The sequence below is a fragment of the Bemisia tabaci genome, chromosome 1 (genome assembly GCF_918797505.1).
Source record: "Bemisia tabaci chromosome 1, PGI_BMITA_v3".
Lineage (NCBI taxonomy): Eukaryota > Metazoa > Arthropoda > Insecta > Hemiptera > Aleyrodidae > Bemisia > Bemisia tabaci.
The window spans coordinates 1,132,224-1,148,686 of record NC_092793.1 but is presented as its reverse complement, the minus strand read 5'-3'; the positions used below and the strand labels follow the sequence as shown (position 1 = coordinate 1,148,686).

The following is a 16,463-nucleotide window of genomic DNA, read 5'->3' as shown; positions in this document are numbered from 1 at the left end:
CTTTTTTCGTTATCTTTCGGATGAGGTATCACAAAGGGGGGGTTGCCATTTGAAAAAAAAAAGTTAGCCCCCGCTCCCCTTAAGGGGGGCCGCCCTTCAAAATTTTGGGGGGACCAAAAAGTTGCTACTTTAGACCGAGGAACATTCCCAAAGTTTCAAACTTCTATCTCAATTTGGAAAAAAGTTACAGGGGTGGTCAGTGACTTTTGGATAACCCTGTATATGTCTTGGATATGAGCGGCCCAGAGCCGCTCTCCAGCGGCAGTGCGCTGGAGTTACTGCTTGTTCCCTCTTCCCGTCGCGGTTGCGATTGCCCCCTCCGGAGCAGGTGCCTTCCATCTTTATAATATGTCGCTCACTTGGATCCAATTGGTGATGAATAAAACGAATCTCAAGCATACAGGGTGTTCGAAAAGTCCCCTCCCCCCCTCTAACTTTTGACCTAATTGAGGTAGAGATTTGAAACTTGGAGGGTGTTCCTAGATCAAAGGGAGCTACTTTTTGACCCCCCCAAAATTTTGGGGGCTCCCCCTTGGGGGGGTTACGGACCCTAACTTTTTTTTTCAAATGGGTAGACCCCCTTTGTGATACCTCGTTCGAAAGAGCATAAAAAAAGAAAATTTTTGGCGCAAACCCGAAGTCATTATCTCAAACCGTTTCAAAATGGCGGCCGGTCAAAGTTCAAAATGACCGAAAATTGGCACCTCTGCTATTTGCGCATTGATTTGCTTGAAACTCGGTATCAGCGGGTATTTTGGCACGAGAATAACGAATTTGACGTTAGATTTTTTAAAAAAAACCTAATTTTTCAAAATAGCCGCCGGTTTAGGCTCAAAATGGCCGAAAATTTGACAAACTCGATTTCTTGCCAATGGATTCACCTGAAATTCGGTAGCTGGGGGTATTTTGACCTGAGAAGAACGAATTTGACGTTAGATTTTTAAACGAACCCTAATTTTTCAAAATGGCCGTCGATTAAAGTTCAAATCGGTCAACAATTGGCAACCTCGACTTTTTGCCGATGGATTCGCCTGAAACTCGGTGTTCGGGGGTATCTGGGTAGGAGGAAAACGATAAGCTGAGTTTCAGGCGAATCCATCGGCAAAAAGTGGAGGTTGCATGCCAATTGTTGACCGTTTTGAACTTTTTGGCCATTTTGAAAAATTAGGGTTTGTTTAAAAATCTAACGTCAAATTCGTTCTTCTCGGGTCAAAATACCTCCAGATACCGAATTTCAGGTGAATCCATTGGCAAGAAATCGAGTTTGTCAAATTTTCGGCCACTTTGAGCCTAAACCGGCGGCCATTTTGAAAAATTAGGTTTTTTTTTTTAAAAATCTAACGTCAAATTCGTTTTTCTCGTGCCAAAATACCTGCTGAAAGCGAGTTTCAAGCAGATCCATGTGCAAATAGCAGAGGTGCCAATTTTCGGCCATTTTGAACTTTGACCGGCCGCCATTTTGAAACGGTTTGAGATAATGACTTCGGGTTTGCGCCAAAAATTTTCTTTTTTTATGCTCTTTCGAACAAGGTATCACAAAGGGGGTCTTCCCGTTTGAAAAAAAAAGTTAGGGTCCGTAACCCCTCCCCAAGGGGGGTCAAAAAGTAGCTCCCTTTGATCTAGGAACACCCTCCAAGTTTCAAATCTCTGCCTTAATTAGGTCAAAAGTTAGAGGGGGGAGGGGACTTTTCGAACATCCTGCATTTGAAACGCAGAAAGATGTTTTTTCGAGAAACTTAAATAACTCAAAAAATTCTAAACGCCGAGGAGTAAAGACCAAAAATACGGCAAATAAGTGGCAAATAAAAATCATTACTAAGAGAGAATGAAATAAAACCATTTTCTTTTAAAGATGTTCCATTAGATTCCATCCGATAAATAGAGTAAATTGAGGTTCACGAGGATGTAAATAACAATTTTCCAGGGAGACTCACTGAGGAGGGGAAGGGGGCCACGTTAGACACCCCCTCCCCTCCCGGATTGCGTACGGTAGACTTGCCCTGTCACTAAACCCACTGCACGCCACTAGAGTACCTTTATAGACAGAGTATGGTCATTTCTGTGCCGGTTTTTCATTGGTCGCGTGAAAATAAGCTGACACGGTGTTCACATGGCCGTAAATAAACAAACAAGATGGCTGTTACCAGCAAGCAAGTTTGAGGTTATGCATGTGCACACCTTACATCGTCTTGTGACACAGGCGAAAGGCGATTAAACCGTGTTTTCATAGATATGTTTTTCATCTGTTATTCGGAGATATGCATGCTAGTTTAAATTGTTACTGCTTTATAATTGAAATGTTTGTCAAATGTTAGCTCCTTATCGATTTTACGGTGAGCCGCCATCTTCTTTGTTTATTTACGGCCGTAAGAGCCTCACGAAGCCTAAAAACTCGTTGACCAATCAAAAAGTGGCACAGTTTTCCTGTAGTCGATACGAACAAGTTGTGGTAAGATACGAATGGCCATACCTACTCTGTGTATAAAGGTATTCTACACGCCACTGAGCAAAGTAAACCACTTGATGACTGATGGTCACCATGCAACAGCAGTCCTCTTTGATCAAAATTAGACGGCTCGTCCAATTTTCATCAGAATGGGGTGCCACCACTCATCAGTACCTGCCACAGGAAACATTTCTACCCACTTTTCATTTTAAAGTTAAGCAAATCAATGATTTTAAGACTGACGACTCCCGATCACATATGATGATAATTATTTCGGGAATTTGCTCGTTTATCGAAATCTGATAATTAAGGCTCACCGATGGTATTCTCCGAAACAACGATCAACATTCTCTGAAGGTTTCCACCCAGTAGTGCGGTTAATTTATAATGAATTGGTTAGTGACCTTTGAGTAATTTTAAATGATCAAAATGTCGTTTATTGATATTAAAAAGAACCTACCTATAAACAACATCGGTTCATTACAAAAAAATTACAAAACAAAAAAATCCTTGTGGCCAAAAATATATGGGTTTATAAAAAGCCGCGGCTAAAATTCTTACGATCAGCGATCTTTTTCCTCATTTTCCTTTATGCCCTCCAATCTTAGAGGAAAACGGCACGGGACCTTTTATGAAGACCGCAAAATTCTACTCATTGCCGTGTTAACACTGAATGTCGGATACTTTTGTTTTTACGGTGTAGGTACTTACTTAGTACCTACACCCGTAAAAGTTAAGAACTACATGTTTTAAAAGATGACAACGCTCCATTTTCAATTTGTCTTCGCTTTGCCTATCGCTTTCTTCATAAAATTCAATAGATATCTAATGAGCCCGTTGAGCTGAAAACTTGGTGCGTCGTATCAACGGCGACTCACGATTCGTCCTTGAAAGCGATGTTTTTCTGCAACATGTTTTCTTCAGTAACACGCAGCCCCTACTTTTCCACCCCGATCCCGCAGCCCACTCGGACGTGTCTGGAGAGATGATAGGGGTGCCTTTGGAGGGTTATTGGTGGCTATAAGGAGGTTCGGGAATCCCGCGACGCCGGCAGGGGCCGTTGAACCCGCGCGGGCAGTTTCCATGGTGGCTCGGCGTCAACAAAGGGAATCCGCGCTCGCGACGAGGCGCTGGCGCTTGCCGCGATCAGTCCGCGTCGCCAGTTCCTGCTCCGATCGGTTCTTTGCTTCGCGTTTTCGAGTCAGACGTATTGTATGTTCCGCGAGTTATCCGAAGCAGTGTTCCAAAATGTTCGGTAAAAAGTAGTCACTGGATGGGGTCAATCGAGACCCACGGACGACAAATAGTGTAAGTGCATCGGGGACGTGCTGGGATCGCTCGAAATGAAACTATTTCTGCGGGCTAATTTGTTGGAAATGACACACAAAGCGATAGGCAAAGAAGGCAAAGGGAATACGGAGTTATACTTATCCTATCGGTGGCAGCAGGTGGCTGCATCGAACAAAGGAAGTAAGTAATAGACTAACAAACGGCAACCAGCGAGAGACCCTTTTGTTAGTTCAGAATTTTCCCTCTTGGTCCATTACAACCTCCCGTTTCAACCAATAGGATCGCTCCATTTTCCCTTTGTCTATCGTTATTTCTATCAATATTGCAATAATCAGCCCGCAAGCGCTTAATGAATTGGAAGAAAGGCTCAAAGAAATCATGATGAACTACAATTGAAATGGGAACCCATTCAATGAAAAAAAAAAATTAAAAAGTAAAATTAAAAGCGGTTACAAGTTTTTAAATTATAGTTGGTATGAATTCAAAAAAGATTAAGAAGTGTGCCCAGTCGAACTGACAATCCCACATCGCTCGGTTATACGGCATTCTAATTATCCGGCGGACATCAAAAGGTCATTCAAAGGACTTTTTTAGGTAACCCAAAAGCAGTTTTCACAGATTTTTTTTTTCATTATTTCGAATGTATTTCGTGGATTCTCAAGTATTCGGTGTTTTTAATATCTGGAGCCGGGCTTCATCACAGATCTGCCGTGATAGCGAAGAGAGCAGTAGTAAGTGCAAAAATGAAGTTTTGAAAAAACGAGCTCAGAAGCTTCTGACCGGAAAATTTTATTGATAAAAAGCCTCCGTTCTTTGTCAAATTACCACTAATTGGATTGCATTTTGCAAAAAGGAACCACTAGCGTTGCAATGTTGCTAAGATTGTGCAATTTCTTTTGTCTTGGAGGAAAAACCCGATTATCCCTTAATAGTTTCTATTTTACTAGCTAAAACTGTAAATTTAAGACAAAAATTACCATCTAAATTTCATAGTTTTTCACAATTTCCGCAATTGTATTGCAAAGGATGAAGTTGCACAATCTTAGCATCATCGAAATGCTAGTGGTTCCTTTTTGCAAAATGCAATCCAATTGTCCGAAAGACTCCTAGAAATTGTTCAGATGATGAAAAATCGACTGATTTTATTTCAAAGACATAAAAAGGGTATATTTTTCATTTTCATGTCAGGTTATTGTTAGGCAAGGCAGCCGCAAGTGCTACCTATCTTTCGCATGCTTTCGTGGTTGCGTTTTGGACACACAGCAAACGCATTTTCAGGTTAGAAGTTGGCAGAGAGAGGGTGGCACTTTACTTAAAAGCACTGTTTTCATTGGCTCTCTGGAGGAATATTGTCCCTTACTGCTGTCTTGCCTGAAACTACGTTTACTTACGGCTTTCTCATATCGACGGTGAAACTACCAAACCACGTATCTCGGTTTGCGACGTCGCAGACTTCCTGTCATACTTTATTTTTTAAATGAAAAACTACTTAACATCCAGTCTTGAAAATTTCTGTGATTTTTCCTCTTTGTGCGGAGAAAATTCCGTGAAAATTTCAAGGAATGATATTGATTTGGTCTACTTCAAAAAAATAAAATGTGAGCGTAGATTTTTAAACACCGCAAACGAGATACGTGGTTTGGTAGTTTCACCGTCGATATGTATCGTTTCTATACAATTAAGACGAAATTTGCTGTTTTAGCTATTTCAGTGATTTCATCTGAAAGAGATTAGACGAATTTTGAAGAAAACTCGATTTAGAAAAAATGCACTTTACTGCTCTCTTCGCTATCTCGGCAGAGATCAGCGGCTACTCGAAATTCGACTGTATTAAAACAATTTATTATAGACTATGATAGTGATCTGTTATCCATTAATCCTATGGAGATTCATTCATGTAGGTATTTAATACATATTGAAAACAATATTTTGAGTTTGCCGAATGGTGACGATGACCGCTAGATGATTAACCAGATGGCACCAAATTAAGTAACTGAAAAAACAAAAAAATGTATGCATAATCTGAGGGAAAATTTCTTACTTAATTAAAGTGATGGAAAAAAACTGACTTAAAAGACAAATACCGATGACCATGAAAATTAAATGATCAGACAAAATTGATCATAAGTGAGAAAAAAATGAGGTAAAAACGGCGAAGTGTTCTCATATTGCCTCGATTTAAAATTTTTTCATTGCGATTGGTCATATTTATGTCTTTTTTCATTACCCCAGGATAAAAAAATAACTTTTGATCTTTCTCATTAATGGGTAAGTCATGTTGACAACTGAAGCATAGTTACCTACCTTACTTTTTCTTGCACTTTCGTGAGAAGAGTTATTATTCTGACGGAATTGCGCCAGTAGGGTATGGCATGCAAGATTCATCCATATAGGTCAGTCATTCCCGAAACCAAATGAGAATCTTCTGCGCATGACGTCAGCATTACTGCCGCGAAAACCAGAAATGTCGGAAACAATGATTTTCTTATGGGAGAGAGCAAATTTTTCTTAATGAATCATTTAAATTTCGTACTTTTAAATCCTTTGAAACTTATTCTGAGTATGTCGAAAAGAACGTTTAGACATTAGCGTCCAGGGTTTAAATTTGGCTGAATTTGCGTTTTTATATTTTTAAATGATTTTTGAAGTCAGTGATGTAACAAGCCATCTAGTTAATGATTCTTCTATACAAAAAGATGTTCTAATTTTTAATGAGTCGAATGTTGATAAGGAAATAATAGGCACACAGTAGGCGAAAAATATTTAATTCATTTTTATGGAGGAGTCAACTTAACTCAAATTTCGGATGAGTGCCGCTTCATAATGTACTCAAGGAAAGTTGCTAAAATGTCCTTAAAATCTAAATTTGAGATAGCAAATCTTTCACCAACATCATCAGCGGCGAAACAGCACAGCTTTAGAGTTTACTATCAAATTCAAATTTTTGCTTGGAAATAGTTCTCTCGACCCGAGAGAGTGGGGATGGAGGGAAGAAGAGGGAAGTGATGAAAGAAAATTTCTATTACCTATTCATTCTACATTCAATTTTGCGCCTGATGATGTTACATAGATGACCTCCTTTAACTGTAAGTCTGATTGCGGCACAAACTGTAAATGTTTTAAAAAAGGGCTCTGTTGTTCAGCTATGTGTCGTAATTGTAGTGGCGTAACATGTAAAAATATATTACCAGCCGTCGAAGAATTTGAAGAGGACCATCTATAGGTTTTTGCCCGAAATAGTTTTAAGTATCATCTTGAACTTGCCAACGGCTAATTTTATGTGTCCATTTTTGTTATTTTATGTCATTATTGTTTTGTTACTATTAATTTTTACGATGGTTGCTTTTATTTGCTGCTCAATTAATTTTAATCTGAAAATTAACGAATGCCATCAGCAATATAGTACATCGCTTAAAAGGTGGCATTTTTCTAATTCATGTAGGCATTTTCTTTCGTATTAAATATTTGTTTTTGCTCTAATTTTTCGTAGAGCTGCGTGTTCTTTCATAAGTAAAACTATTAGGTAATTAAAGATATCCATAAATTTCCACCTCAATCTAATTCTATACTAATTTATTCTTCTTATTCAGTCATGTTTACTACTAACTAAATTTCAAAATGTTTCACTCTCAAAAAAAGAAAGGAAGCGAAAACGCGTCCAAGTGAAAACAGCTTCATTGAAATATAATGTAATTATTTATAGGCAAACATATTGAAAAATTCATGGTTTTGAAAGATAAAATTTATTTGCAGTTCACTAGAATGTTGCCCTCTTAGAATTGAAAAAAAAAAATTCTAGGTGTGGGCTTTTTGAGAAACATGCCGCCATGAAGCAATGAGTTGGGGCGGTTCTATGTGAGTGCTGCGTGTTACGCTGCGCTGCGCCGCGCTGAGCCGCGCTCTGCCGGACTTCCATCCCCCTCTCATCCTCACCGATTTGCTCCTACCTTAACTTCCAATACACCATTTGTTAGGAAATTGCGTCCTCTAAAAATTTTCATAGAAAAATAAATTTCATATTTTAATCGATAAGGGAGTTATTCCGATTTATTTTTAAAAAAAATAATTCAATTTCATAAACTTTGAATTTGTTTTAACATTTTCTTAACAATCTCTTGATAAATTTTGATGACCAATGGTTTTATTTTAACGTACGTATCAATACGAACAATTTAAAACAAAATTGAGGTGTCTAACTATAATAGGAGCTAAAGTTACAGCAGTTTAATTGGAAGGGAGGGTTTTTCAACTCTGAGGGGGGCTAGCAAAAATCCCTAGGGGGCTAGGAATGGGGACTTTTGTGAAAATACGCCCCACAGTGGGTATAATCAGTGGTAAAAATTTCAGCTTGTTACTAATTTGTTCCGCATAAATCCCTTCGTTTACTAGACTATTGTGAGCCCGTTTAAGGTGATTCGATGGACGCTATATTTTGTGTCAGAACGGCATGCGATAAATCGCATCAATTGGTTCCATTTTTTCAGCTACTCATCATTTTTCTCCAATTTTGAGATCGCAATTTTGTCGTCAGGAGACTAAAGCACTCACTCACCAATTTTAACAAAGAAATTCAACGTACTTACCCAAGTAGCATGGATTGCAATTTCATTGCAATGGATTGTGAGTTGATTGCAATTTTTGCTTGTTGCCTATACGTTCATTTGAAGGCGCTTAAAAAGTTGCAATTTTATTGCAATAAGTTTGCAAGAAATGTAGATTATGCTTGTTGCCTAACCTTCTTTTTCAAGGCACTATAAAGACTGCAATTTCGGTGCAATCATGTTGTAACAAATTCACGCCATGTGCCTGGCATCCAATTCTCTAGTTGTTTTAAAGTTTTTTCGACTTAAATGTCTCACCTAACCCATATAGCCCAACATATTTTGAAAATATTGTCACCTTTATCAAAATATTTTCATGGCAATATTGTAATTAAGATATTTTCAAAATATTTTTAAAACATTTTAAAGGAATATTTTGAAAATGTTTACAAAAAATATTTTTAAAATAATTCAAAAATATTGCCTGTAAACATGCATGTTAAAAATATTCCTTAAGAAAGTTTTGAAAATATTTTAAAAATATTTTTTGAAAATATTTTTAAGTTCTCAAGTTAGTATGTGGTGTAATTTACACCGGTGTAAATTTAGTGTGAGTACCTATTACGTGATATCGAAAAAAAAAATCAGACAAAAAAAATATGAAAAAAATAAATAACACGAAAAAAAATAAATAATAGGCAAAAGAAAGAAGCCTGAGAAAAACGGCGTTAATCAAATCTATGATGAATGTTGAGCCACGCACTGACGCAATGCATGCGATAACAGCCTTAACAGGCGTGATTTCAACCCTGCTCATCATCAGCTCCCTGTAGCTCAGTGGAAGAGTGCTCCGCTATGACATTCGCGGGTCGGGTTCAAGCCCACTCAAGGGCGTCCGGTATTTTATGCTGCTAAACGTCGTAGGACATTAGGTAAGCATGGGTTCGAATTATTATAATTTCCCCGGAAAATTTAGGGGTTGAAATTTAAAGGTCGTCAATATTGAAATTTCTTTGCAAAAAAAAAATTGCAACTTTTTTACAATGAGGGGGTCAGATGTTGTAAAATAATTGCAATTTTCTTGCAAGAAAGTTGAAATTATCTGGAAATTTTATTTCATTTAAATTGCAATTTTTTCGTTGCAAAATGCTACTTGGGTAATAAAGGCGTGGTTTTTCAGAGAGAAAATATCGCATTCGAGTGCAGTTTCGATATCAGTATCGAATGCTATGTTTTCTCTAAAAAAAAAAAAAAAAAAAAAAAAAAAAACCACGCCTTTGTTACGTTGAATTTCTTTGTTAAAATTGGTCAGTGAGTGCTTTAGTCTCCTGACAACAGAATTGCGATCTCAAAATTGGAGATAAATGAGGAGTAGCTGAAAAAATGGAACCAATTGATGCGATTTATCGCATGCCGTTCTGATACAAAATATGCACGGAAAAAAAAGATTTCCTGAATTTAAGTAAACGCGTCTACTTGGATTTTTTACTTATGTCAAAGCGGGTTTGACTTGGAAGAAACCAACGGTTTTCTTCATGTAAGACAACATGATTCGCTTGAGACAAGCGAATCGTGTTTTCTTAAATAAAATAAACGTTGTTTTAAAATAAGCCAACTTTTGCTTGAATGAAGAAACCAGTTTCTTTAAAATTAGTAAACGGGGTGAACGCCTTCTGAGTCCGGCCGTTGCCTCTTTTTAAGTCAACAGCATGCTTGGTAGAAGAAAATACGTTGTGTCGAAAGAAGAAACCGGTTTCCTCAAAATTAGTAAACGGGGCTAACTCCTTTCGAGGCGACCGGATGCAATTAGCAATACGCCCGTTGATTTTTTACAATTCAACAGTTTGCTTGGTACAGTGAAACACGTTGCGTTTAAAGAAGAAACCGGTTTCCTCAAAATTAGTAAACGGGGCGAACGCCCTCAGCGGGGGAGGATGCAATAAGCCAGACGCTGTTGCCTTCTTTTAACCCAACAGCTTGCTTGGTAGAAGAAAACACGTTGTGTCGAAAGAAGAAAACGGTTTCCTCAGAATTAGTAAACGGGGCGAACGCCCTCAGCGGGGGAGGATGCAATAAGCCAGACGCTGTTGCCTTCTTTTAACCCAACAGCTTGCTTGGTAGAAGAAAACACGTTGTGTCGAAAGAAGAAAACGGTTTCCTTAGAATTAGTAAACGGGGCGAACGCCCTCAGCGGGGGAGGATGCAATAAGCCGGACGCTGTTGCCTTTTAATAACCCAACAGCTTGTTTGATGAAAGAAAACACGGTACGTCAGAAGAAGAAACCAGTTACCTTAAAAGTAGTAAACGGAGTGAGTCCCTTCCGCGGGGAACGGATGCGGCATGGGGCATGTGCGGTTGCCTACTTTCAATATAACATTTTGCTTCGAAGAAGAAACCAGTTTCCTTAAAATTAGTAAACCGGATGGTGACGCCTCCTATGAGAATGATACATGCAATTGCTGCCAGATGCCGTTAGCATCTGCTTAAACCAACACCATTTATGACGGAATAAAAGGAGACGGAAGTTAAAAAATCAAGATGCCCATTATATTTGTCTACAAAATAATTGTTCTTTAGGGAGAAATTCATTTAATGTGTCCTTTGAGAAATCACTCATATGCTCGGCGTCGACAAAAAATTAAATAAATAAAGAAGTAAAGAAGGAGAGGAAGAGGAAATATTTGCGTTGTTTTAAATAGATCGGCACTGTGCATTTGAAGTTTTAATTTTTATTTTTAAATGAAGGGGGCCTCATAAAGAGGACTTAAATACTTAAGTAGATTGAAGCCGGGAGTTTTTTGCATTGCCTCAGTTCAGTTTCATCGGACAATGTATTTCCTCACACTAAAAAATCGCAATTTTTTTTACTTATTTTCTTCCTTACTTTTCCTGTCCTGATGAATGAAAGATCCCTCGCAGATAGAATTAAAAAGGGTCAAATAAAATGCATGCTTATGCTAAGGGCCGAGGAAGAAATTAAAAAATGTGGAGAGAATCATACTTTTCAGCATGTCACCCACCAAGTTGACAGATGAAGATAATCGAATAACTCTGCTGCTACGTAGTGTTTACACTGTTCAATATCGATTTTCCGGGTCCCTTTGATTTATGAACGCAACGATGGAGTGGATCGAAAACAAAATACAGTTTTTTCTGTATTTTCGAAAGGAATTTGCGAGTGCAAAATTGTTGATATTTAAAACTTTGATTCATTTGTGTCCGGGGAAATTTTGGGTCGAAGGGCCTGTCGGGACCGATCTTTCCGCCCCCCCTCCCTCCACAGTCTTGTACGGATACTCATAAGAGCTCAACATTTTTTACCGTAATTGAAGCATTTGACCCTGTTTACCTTGTTTCCCTGCAAAATAGGGTGGATCCAGCACTTCTTTACCACCTTCCTATCAACTTTAGAGAGTGTAACGAAAATGAAGTGCAGCTATACAATAAAATATTAGAACGTCACGCGTGTGATTATGTAAACTGAGTAAAATATAAGAGTAATCGAAGATTGAACTTTTTTTATGAATAAATTGTGACTGTCCACGGAAAAAGATGCCTTAATCCAGAAAATCTCAAAGCTTATTTTTCAAATCTTATTTTTTAAAGTAAGGAATTAGAACTATTAATGTTTCTTTTATAGTGCTCACATTCTTCCTTTTCCGCCCGATGTGAATTAATTAGAACTATTGAATAGAACTATTAATATTCTAATTGAAATAGAAAAGTCTAATAAATGGTCCAGAATAGTCTTGAATATTATAATCGAATTGAATAGAACTAGTAATATTTAAAAAATGTAACAACCTCAGTCATCAAAAACAAAAAGTTATTGTGTTACAAACATTTTCGAAGAGTTTCATTCTTTATTCTTATTTTTTTAAAGTCAGCGATTCTTCAAGAAAAAATGAAGAGAGAAAATTTTAAAAAAGGCGCATTGCTTTAAATTCTTTTTAAAGAGATTAAAAATTAATATAAGATGGGAAAGAAACAAAAATAAACGTAAAAAAAGTGACAACAGTAACACGCGTATTTCTTTTTTGCTCCAAATTCATCTTTTCGGGTTCAAAAAATCTTAACCCATCAGGTCTCACGCATATTCACTATCACAATATTGGTGCGAGCCTAAGTCAATGACTTATATAGTGTAAATTCGGCCGGCGTAGACATAAGCCCCGATGGCTAAGTAGGTAGGGTGTTAGGTTCGTAAACTGTAGGTCCCAGGTTCAAACCCCGATAGGTAGGCCAAAATTTGCAAGTCGATACTTGCCATGTCGAGTCTTCGATACTTGCAGATATACAATTGAAATTTTTTTTCATCAAAAATTCGATAAATTAAACCATTTTTTGCTATTATTGATCAATAATAATACATATGATATGGGTGCAGTGTGCATACCTGCAGTGACTATTTACTAAATTTAAAACAACAATTGGCTAGAAATAAGTAAACACGCCTGAGAGTTAGGCAACATCTATTCATGCCGGGCGTCCCCGTTTACTAATTCTAAGACAACAGTTGGTTTCAATACAATAAACGCGCATTCCCGTCCAACACGCCGTTTACTAATTTTAAACAAACCATTAACTTGAAGCCAGTAAATGCACGTGGGAGTTACGCAACTGTTTCCTATTTCTAAGTAAACAGTTTACCTAGATCAATACGACGGATACTCACTTCAAACCAACGATAATTTCTTAAATTTAGGAAATATTTTCACGGCATGGAATGTTTCCTTTTTTTAAGTAAACGCTTTCTTCTTTTAAGGGGACGTGGAGCGTTGGATTGAGAAAACGCTATTTCTTGATCCAAGGTAACTCCGTTGTCTTAGTTCAAACCTCCGTTTCTTGTCGATACTTTTTAAGTACCCTGGTAAAAATGGCAAGTGTTAGGTCAGTGAATTTTCCACTGAGGTCAGTGCAATTTGCTCTGAGGTCAGTTCAGTTTTCTCTGACGTAAGTGTTAAAGCACTTACCCAAGAAGTCAGCACTGAGGTAAGAGGCACTGACGTCGGGAGAAAGACTTACCTAAGTGCAGAGATGTCTCTGAGGTAAGCGGGACTGAGGTCAGGACTTGGTTCAGAGGGTAAGTCTCTGACATCAATCTTAATCGAACCGCACTCACTCCCAAAAAGTAGAGATGGCTCCCCCTTCCCCCACCCTATTTCATTTTCGTGGGGGAATATTTCCTCGGGACACGGGGACCACAAACTTTATCTTTCAGAGAGGCATATTTTGTAGAAGGTGGGATTTTCTAAGAGGGAAGGAAAACTAGTTTAAGTAGCCACACTCTTGAATAATTTGTTTTACCCTCTTCGTTTAAGATGGCACTTAAATAATTAAAACACAACAAAAAATGAGATCGATAAAAATATTATCACCGCTAAAATATGTATTTAGATATATTTATTTAAGCATTATTATTTTTTTATAAAAAAAAATAGTTTTAAATTTGGTTTTAATTTTTTTCAGTTTTAACTGTTTTTAAAATGTTTCAGTCTCAATTTTTTTTTTAAAATTTTCCTACTTTATTTTCAATTCTTTTCTAACTTTTTTACTCCTTTACTTTCAATTTTTGTATCTGCTAATTTATATTTTTTGTATAATTTCAACTTTCATTATTTTTTTTGCATCATTAGCTTTAATTTTGAATTTTAGTGCGATCCATTTTTTTTTCAAAGAAACGTAACTTACAAAACTTCATTTACATGTTGATTGATTAAAAAAGAATAATAGAAAAATTAAGTATCGGATTCACATTCAAAGACAAAATCATCATTTGCTGGCAAAATTACCCCAATGGGGGCCCTGAAATGGTAAAATTACGCCCCTAACACGTACACGCGCAGGTAGTGTAGTGGTTCAATCGCTAGGACGATCACCGAAGTTAAGTTACGTCGGGCGTAGTTAGTACTTAGATTGGAGACCGCATGGGAACGAGCGATGTCCCCTGAAGATTGTGATACTTGCTTGGGATTGAAAACTCACAGCAGCCCTCCCTGATCGTCAAATAGTGACTTAACGTACCTGGCAGATCGGTAATTAACGAAATTTTTGCCTGTACAGTATTTCTGGGAGTTTCCACTCCGCTTACGTCTGAGACACTTAGGTCAGTGCCACTTACATCAGAGGCACTTGCCTTTGGAACAGACCTAACACTGAGGTAGCAGATCAGCGCCCGGCAGCACTGACATCAGTGCTTAGGTCTGTTCCAAAGGCAAGTGCTACTGATCTGAGCACTTGCCATTTTTACCAGGGCAGGTTCAAATCCCGATAGGTAGGCCAAAATTTGCAAGTCGATACTTGCCATGTCGAGTCTTCGATACTTGCAGATATACAATTGAATTTTTTTTTCATCAAAAATTCGATAAATTAAACCATTTTTTGCTATTATTGATGAATAATAATACATATGATATGGGTGCAGTGTGCATACCTGCAGTGACTATTTACTAAATTTAAAACAACAACTGGCTACAAATAAGTAAACACGCCTGAGAGTTAGGCAACATCTATTCATGCCGGGCGTCCCCGTTTACTAATTCTAAGACAACAGTTGGTTTCAATACAATAAACGCGCATTCCGGTCCAACACGCCGTTTACTAATTTTAAACAAACCATTAACTTGAAGCCAGTAAATGCACGTGGGAGTTACGCAACTGTTTCCTATTTCTAAGTAAACAGTTTACCTAGATCAATACGACGGATACTCACTTCAAACCAACGATAATTTCTTAAATTTAGGAAATATTTTCACGGCATGGAATGTTTCCTTTTTTTAAGTAAACGCTTTCTTCTTTTAAGGGGACGTGGAGCGTTGGATTGAGAAAACGCTATTTCTTGATCCAAGGTAACTCCGTTGTCTTAGTTCAAACCTCCGTTTCTTGTCGATACTTTTTAAGTATCCAGTTTACTTGGTCTAAGACGGCTCCGCCTTGTATTTAGGAAACATTTTTTTCAGTGTGGCGTCCATCGAATCACCTTAAGAGGAGTCACTTATCGACCGCCCCCCGCCCAAGGACTTACGCGACGCACTAAACCACTATGCGGTGCATACTAACACCTAAGCTGGGCCCGGGAAAACCCGGGTGCGCTTACCGAGTGCGATGGCGCAGTTCACCGAGTTAACCCGGCCTCTTTCGCCGGGTCAACTCGGGTTCTGTCGCCGGGATGCTCGGGGTGCTTGACCAGGCAGATACTGAAAGTAAACCGAATCAACCCGGTGACCATAACCGGACTTCTACGGTCCTCCGTTTGAGCACGGGAGACTCGGTTCCCTCTCCCAAGATTTTCGGCGACCTTCCCCGGTTATTTTTTTCAGTGCAGGGTCGCACATTGAAAAGTCGGGTTTTTGACGTCATCCACCGCGGTAGTTTCACCCTTGGTTCCTTCCACATTTCTTTCATCACTCAGGGAAGTGGTTATTACTCACCGTGGAACTCAGATGAAAGCAAGGTGGAACAAAACCAAGGGTGTCACTAGGTACCGCGGTGAACAATGTCAAAAACCCAAATTTTCAAGGGGCGATATCTCGGTAAATGTTGAACGTAGGAAGTTACGGCTTGGACAGATCTTATTATTTGTTGGTAATCTACAAGAAGCAAGCACCAAACACGATTCTGTGACCAGCGCAATCGACCCATTGGAACAAATCGATCGAATTCAAAAATCGAGGATATCGTACGAATATTCTCAGTACCTACATATTGTGCGATCTGGGATGTCATCTTCAGTTAAAATTTTCAGCTTATACCAAACGACCCTGTTAAAAAGGTCCCATGGGAAAAATCCCTATGGATTCCCCATCAATATTTCCCATAGGGTTTTTGCCTTAAGTCCCCATGGGGACTGGGCTATGCGAACCCAGGGCCCATGGGAGTGATGGGAATCCATGGGGATTTTTTGACAAGGTATGTATTATTAATCATTAATTGCAAAAAATTGATAAATTTATTGAATTTTTGATGAAAAAAATTATTCAATTGCGCAGCCACAAGTGTCGAAGACTCCACATGGCAAGTACCGACTTGCAAACTTTGACCTACCTATCGGGATTTGAACCTGGGACCTACAGTATACGAAACTAACACCCTACCTACTGAGCCATCGGAGCCTTTGTCTCCATCGGGCGAATTTACTAGGTATGTACAGGGTGTCCCAAAAGTCCGTACCCCCCCCCCCCCCCCC

General features: G+C 38.5%; 1 protein-coding gene across 6 annotated transcripts in view; it reads left to right on the top strand.

Moving 5' to 3' along the window:
• Positions 1-3,591: 3,591 nt before the first annotated feature.
• LOC109039960 (MAM and LDL-receptor class A domain-containing protein 1) overlaps positions 3,592-16,463 on the top strand; it is a 228,999-nt gene continuing 216,127 nt past the window's right edge. For 2 of the 6 annotated variants that reach the window (XM_072298987.1, XM_072298887.1), the window contains exon 1: positions 3,592-3,754. The gene's annotated coding sequence lies outside the window, so the exon portion shown is untranslated. Of the gene's footprint in view, positions 3,917-4,015; positions 4,331-16,463 lie in introns of all 6 variants that reach the window. The other 4 variants (XM_072298775.1, XM_072298833.1, XM_072298863.1 and 1 more) reach the window with 4 other exon arrangements.